Source organism: Cheilinus undulatus, linkage group 4, assembly GCF_018320785.1.
Source record: "Cheilinus undulatus linkage group 4, ASM1832078v1, whole genome shotgun sequence".
Lineage (NCBI taxonomy): Eukaryota > Metazoa > Chordata > Actinopteri > Labriformes > Labridae > Cheilinus > Cheilinus undulatus.
In genome coordinates, this window is record NC_054868.1 from 1,056,433 (window position 1) to 1,063,952 (window position 7,520).

Consider the following 7,520-nt stretch of genomic DNA (forward strand, 5'->3'; position numbering starts at 1 on the left):
CAAACATGTATGTCTCATGTTGAAGCTGTTTTAATTTTGAATGTCTTTATATTTTTGATATTTTGTCATGTTTTCAAGCATCCATCTTCACCGGGCTATTATCAGCTGATTTCAGTACTGAGCTCCTGGCCTGTAATAGCCGATAATTCTGTTCTACGCTGTAATTTAGAGTGAATGATGATTTTATAACAGCAGACCATCCTCCACCTTCAGCCTGGTACTCACTTGTGATCGTTGTTGGTGCCGATGATCTGCACATGCAGAAGCTGTCTTAGAGTTTTTTAGCTAAATGTCTGTTACCTTCAGTGAATTGAATTCCTTTTACTTCCTGTCAGAAATCCTCCTGGTTTGGTCCCTCAGCGCTTTAGTCTCAGTGTGACCCGGGTTTACTCGGCCCTCAGCTGTCATTGGTTGGAACATCTGAGCTAAGTGAACACTGTGGCTGCTGAGCATCATGAGGACCAGTGCGGGAAAATCCTAACTTTAACAGTCTAACTCTTTAATCTAGCCTCTGTAGGAACTATAAATCTGTCCATTCGCCGCTCACACAGCAGGAGTTTTTCTAGTTTGTGGGTTCCCCCCTCTCAGGTGCTGTGCAGCCCCCAGGGGAGCCCCGTCTCACACTTTAAAGCCGCTGGTTTAAACTTTTCTAATGTCTGGTGCTAGCTGAAGACTAAACCAGGAGTCCCACAGGGATCCATCTTCAGTCCGCTTCTTTTTGGTTTGTATAATAACGACCTACCACAGTCATGAGTGGAAGCGTGCTCAGATGTATGCAGACGATACAGTCGTCTATGTATGTGGAAGAACTCTTGACTAATCCTAAACTCTAACGTCTGATTGAGACTTGCAGCCTTCACGGCTAGATTTTCATTTATGAATGCATTTGAGTGAGTCAGACTTCCTGTGTGAGCGCTCGTTCCTCTCTGGGAATCTAGACAAAGGATGTGTGTTCGTGCCTCTCCGCCACAAAAGACGCTAAAACGCCAGAGACATGTTAACCTAGTCTGGGCACAAACGTTGAAGTCCTAATTGTAAAATATGTCACATTTCATTAGGCATGGCGTGTCTTTACCGTTAATGGTTACAGTTTTAGCGTATAATCATAAATAAAATGTCGTTTTTTAAATTATGTGAGGTTCTGCTCTGTTTGGACACAGTAATTTGAAGTGGCAGTCACTTCCTGTTTCATGGCGAGACGCCAAATTTGGGTTTGAGTTTGTTTGGAGAATCATACGTGTTGTAAATGTTTCCTCTTCCTGTCCACCAAACCAGACTACACTTTAGAGTAAACCAGCTACATGTGGCTAGCTGTTAGCTACAGAGGCTACAAAATAAACTCACCTCCTTGGATGTTTTCCACTTTTATTGATCTTATTAATCAATCATGGTCAATATAATACAGAAAACCCTCTTTAATGTCAAAGTGAAAACAGATTTCTACAAAGTAATGTCAATTAGATAAAAATGTCAGTTAAAATACATGACTGCATAAATATTCACAACCCATCTAGCCAGTAATTGGAAGGTGCCCCCTTAGCTGCAGTCCAAAGTCCAGCTACAAATCCTCTGTTGGATTGAGGTCTGGACTTTGACTCGGCCACTCCAGAACATTCTCCTTTTTGTCTTTAAAGCATTTCTGTGTAGCTTTCTCTGGTGCTTCAGCTCATTGTCTGACTGGAAAATAAATATTCTCCAAGCTGTAGTTCTCTGTCAGACTGAAGAAGATTGTCCACAAGGATTCATTTAACCCTCTACCTTTACAAGCCTTCCAGGGCCGGCTGCTGAGAAGCATCCCCACAGCATGATGTTGCTGAGAAGCATCCCCACAGCATGATGCTGCTGAGAAGCATCCCCACAGCATGATGTTGCTGAGAAGCATCCCCACAGCATGATGTTGCTGAGAAGCATCCCCACAGTATGATGTTGCTGAGAAGCATCCCCACAGTATGATGTTGCTGAGAAGCATCCCCACAGCATGATGTTGCTGAGAAGCATCCCCACAGTATGATGTTGCTGAGAAGCATCCCTACAGTATGATGTTGCTGAGAAGCATCCCCACAGCATGATGTTGCTGAGAAGCATCCCCACAGCATGATGTTGCTGAGAAGCATCCCCACAGCATGATGTTGCTGAGAAGCATCCCCAAGGCATGATGTTGCTGAGAAGCATCCCTACAGCATGATGTTGCTGAGAAGCATCCCCACAGCATGATGCTGCTGAGAAGCATCCCCACAGCATGATGCTGCCACCAGCGTGCTCTACAGTGGGGATGGTGTGTTTGTGGTGATGTCAGTGTTTGGCGTCTTGTCTGATGGTCTCAAAGCTCCATTCTGGTCTCATCAGACCAAAGAACTTTCTTCCTCTTGACCATGGAGTCTCTCACAGTCCTTCTGGTGAACTCTAGTCCAGATTGAATCTGAGTTTTCTTCAACAGTATCTTTCTCTTTGCCACTCTCCCATAAAGCTCTGACTGGTGAAGAACCCGGCCAACAGTTGTTGTCTGCAGAGTCTCTCCATCTCAGCTGCTGAAGCTTGGAGCTCCTTCAGAGTAGTCATAGGTGTCTTGGTGTCCTCTCTCACTAGTCACCTTCTTGCACGCCCACTCAGTTTGTGAGGACGGTCTGATCTAGGCAGATTTATCATGTGACATATTCCTTCATTTCTTCATGATGGATTTCACTGAACTCTGATGTTCAGAGACTTGGAGATGTTTCTGTCTCCATCCTCTGACTTAAACTTTTCAATCACCTTTTCTCTGAGTGTTCTTTTGTCTTCATGGTGTAATGGTAGCCAGGAATACTGATGAACCAGTGACTGGACTTTCCAGACTCAGGTGTCTTTATCCTACAATCACTCAGGTGATCCTCATTCACTAACTGTGAGACTACTAGTACCAACTGTCTTAGCTCAGTCACTTAATATTTATGCAGTCATTTATTTCACATTACAGATTTTTATTTATTAGACATTACTCTGTAGAAATCTGTTTCCACCTCGTTATTAAAGAGGATTTTCAAAAAGCCAAACGATACTGATGATGATTGATTTATAAAATCAGCAAAAGAGTAAAACATCCAGTACTTTACTGGTAACTGTACCTGTGACGCCCTTCGTGGTCCTAATTTCACTTCCTCTTACTGCCGGCTGGATCGTGGTTTGTTTAACAGGACAGGAAGGAACAGGAGGAAGCTCATCCATCTAACTTCGTTGTTCAGTCAACTAGCTTCCTGATTGGCTGGCGTTTTGTGAGACGATCATGCTCGGCTGTCTTCTGTGCCCCCACCCACACACCCACCATGATTTCCTGTTGTAAATGCTGAGCATGTTTGATTTTTATGATTTCAAATCGGAGATGCTCCATCCTTGGAGAACATCAAATCACGCCATGGGCCAACATCCTGTGAGATCCAAATAATGAGGCCTTTTCTGACCTCAGTCTGGAAAAAAATGGGATTCTTGGCCAGAATTGGGCAAACCATCCAAACGGAAAAAGACAGGACAACTGAAGAACTGCTGGAGATACTACAGACTCACTTTTGCTAAATGAGCCAGGCTGTGACTCAGCGATGGGAACGCTCATCTCCTGGACCAAAACAAAGATCCAGGTATTTGGGGATGCCTTGGATGCTGCCATCGTATCTGTGTCTGGTGAGAGTGTGGACGTGTACAACAGTACACCTTACCTGGCGGTGTAATCCATCAATCTACTAACCACAAGGCCCAGACTTGGACTCACACATGTAGCGATGGGTTTGCTGAACAAGACAGTGTGGCGTTCCCAGGATTTAAGCCATGTGGACAAAAGTCTGGAATCTTTGGTCCTTTTAGTCCTACTAGACTCATGTGAGGCGTGGGCATTGACTCATGGCCAGAGGCGCCGACTGGGCTCCTTTTCTTCTGTAGTTAGGGTGTCGTTGTTAGACCGTGTGTCTAATGGGAACCTGGCATTCTTCCCAGGGCCTGATCATGATCCTGGGTGCCCAGGATGCCAGAACAGAGTAGGACCAAGGTTGGCAAAATGCCGAACTGGTATATGCTCCCATACCTGACCTGGCCTGGGACGTAACAAACTCAAGGAGGTTTCACTGTAAGGAGACTGACATATGGAGTTAGTTTGAGTCTTTGGCTGAAACTTTTGAAATTAAATGGGACGACCCATCAAGTTCCTGATCATCATCAATGGTTAACAGCGCTTATGGAAACAGAGAAGGCAAAAATATTGGATTGGGGTGGAAGAGGTGACGCTTTAGTCCATAAAGGAGGAGGCTGGGGTGGAGGAGGTGGAGCTTTAGTCTATAAAGGAGGAGGCTGGGGTGGAGGAGGTGGAGCTTTAGTCTATAAAGGAGGAGGACCATTTGAAGGTCCATGTAGTCCCAGACCTTCATCTTATCCCTCTATTCAACAAGAACCAGGACCCCCTACCACTAGACCATTAGGAGTAAAACATAGTAGGGTTAAGAAGGAAGGCAAATCAGCCTGTCGGAGTTGCTGCTTAAGAATTTAGGATGAAAGAGTCTTAATATTTTGTTACACCGCTCACATCCAGTGAACAGGGATGCATTGATAAATTAAGGAGTGGACAGTGCAGATATTCATGTAAAAATGTACGGGGAAAAGTCTGGAAAGTAAAGAACATTACCAGAAAACTTGACTTAAAAACAAAGACTAGAGTGTTAGTCCTTCACATATTCTAACCACAGCCAACAGATCATGATTAGGAAAGATTCAGTTGTTTGTCTCAGGAGGTTTGTCTCAGTTTAAGTTTTGTTTCAGAAACTGGAGCACGGGAAATCCTGAGAACACCTGAGAGGTGTTTGAATATCTGCTCTAAATGAGGAGTGGACACAGCCACTCTAACTCAGACCAGAGGGTGGCGCTGGAGAGGAGTTTTAGTTAGCTAGTCTAGTCAAACTCAGACATCACTGAACGATAACTCAGACATCACTGAACGATAACTCAGACATCACTGAACGATAACTCAGACATCACTGAACGATAACTCAGACATCACTGAACGATAACTCAGACATCACTGAACGATAACTCAGACATCACTGAACGATAACTCAGACATCACTGAACGATAACTCAGACATCACTGAACGATAACTCAGACATCACTGAACGATAACTCAGACATCACTGAATGATAACTCAGACATCACTGAACGATAACTCAGACATCACTGAATGATAACTCAGACATCACTGAATGATAACTCAGACATCACTGAATGATAACTCAGACATCACTGAATGATAACTCAGATATCACTGAATGATAACTCAGACTTGACTGAACGATAACTCAGACATCACTGAACGATAACTCAGATATCACTGAATGATAACTCAGATATCACTGAATGATAACTCAGACTTGACTGAACGATAACTCAGACATCACTGAACGATAACTCAGACATCACTGAACGATAACTCAGACATGACTGAACGATAACTCAGACATCACTGAACGATAACTCAGACATGACTGAACGATAACTCAGATATCACTGAATGATAACTCAGATATCACTGAACGATAACTCAGACATCACTGAACGATAACTCAGACATCACTGAACGATAACTCAGACTTGACTGACGAAAACTCAGACAACACTGAACGATAACTCAGACATCACTGAATGATAACTCAGATATCACTGAACGATAACTCAGACATCACTGAACGATAACTCAGACATGACTGAACGATAACTCAGACATCACTGAACGATAACTCAGACATCACTGAACGATAACTCAGACATCACTGAACGATAACTCAGACATCACTGAACGATAACTCAGACATCACTGAACGATAACTCAGACATCACTGAATGATAACTCAGACATCACTGAACGATAACTCAGACATCACTGAACGATAACTCAGACATCACTGAATGATAACTCAGACATCACTAAACGATAACTCAGACATCACTGAACGATAACTCAGACATCACTGAACGATAACTCAGACATCACTGAATGATAACTCAGACATCACTAAACGATAACTCAGACATCACTGAATGATAACTCAGACATCACTGAACGATAACTCAGACATCACTGAATGATAACTCAGACATCACTAAACGATAACTCAGACATCACTGAACGATAACTCAGACATCACTGAATGATAACTCAGACATCACTAAACGATAACTCAGACATCACTAAACGATAACTCAGACATCACTAAACGATAACTCAGACATCACTGAACGATAACTCAGACATCACTGAATGATAACTCAGACATCACTGAATGATAACTCAGACATCACTGAACGATAACTCAGACATCACTGAACGATAACTCAGACATCACTAAACGATAACTCAGACATCACTGAACGATAACTCAGACATCACTAAACGATAACTCAGACATCACTAAACGATAACTCAGACATCACTGAATGATAACTCAGACATCACTGAATGATAACTCAGATATCACTGAATGATAACTCAGATATCACTGAATGATAACTCAGATATCACTGAATGATAACTCAGATATCACTGAATGATAACTCAGATATCACTGAATGATACCAGCATGTATTTTACCTCCATCCCTACATTATCTAACTGCTGCTGCTGCTCTTCCTGCAGGTTTCCCAAGGGGACGCTACTGAGAAGCTGGCTCACCAAGTCGCGGCCCAGGTTGCTGCTGCTGATCGCAGGGTTGAAGAGGCCTCAGGTGACCCTCATGAGGAGGAAAAGGATGAAGCGCACAAAAGTAGCAAAGGCCACGTAAGCGGTAAATATGGCTTCAGTTGCATGGAGGAATACATTCCATCACCACACTGAGAAAGTCGTTCAAAGTTCTTCTCTTATGTTAAAATGAACTATAGGTTCTGAAACTGAAATCATTTAATCTGAAGAGAGCAAGGACTGTCGTCCAGCTTTAATTTTCTTGCACTGGGGCTCGCTGCTTCCCTTTGCAGATGCCATAACCCCTGTTAGACGTAGCTCCAGGTGCTTCATATTTTCATTTATTAAAGGAGATTTCAAAGAGGGCGACTCTCGCGTGTGTTTGCTGCTTGTTGCCTGCGTTGTCCCCGCTGTCCAGCCCGGTCTGTCGTCATCAGTGTTACCTCAGTAGATCAGTGAAACTGGACTGCTCTTATCAGACTCCATGTGTGAGTAAGTGGACTCCAGCAGAAATGGCAGCCTGTGGAGTTCTTGTTTGGTCTCCAAATTTTTCTCTTTGTAGCTTTGACTCACTTTAAGGAACAGCTCCACCTCATTGTCCTCATTCTGCATGTCCACACCTTTCTGCTCCATGGACTGAGCATGCACATGTTGTTTCATTACAAAGTCACAGCACCATCTAGTGGCCTGGATTGGAAACAACCACAGTATACTGAGTTGATTTTGTGGATCCTTGTGCAAGGTGGTTGCTATCATAACTGTACAAATGCAAAAATTATTTTGAAAAGAAAAATCTTTCAGTTTTCTTTCAGTTCTTCAGTTCTGTAATCTTT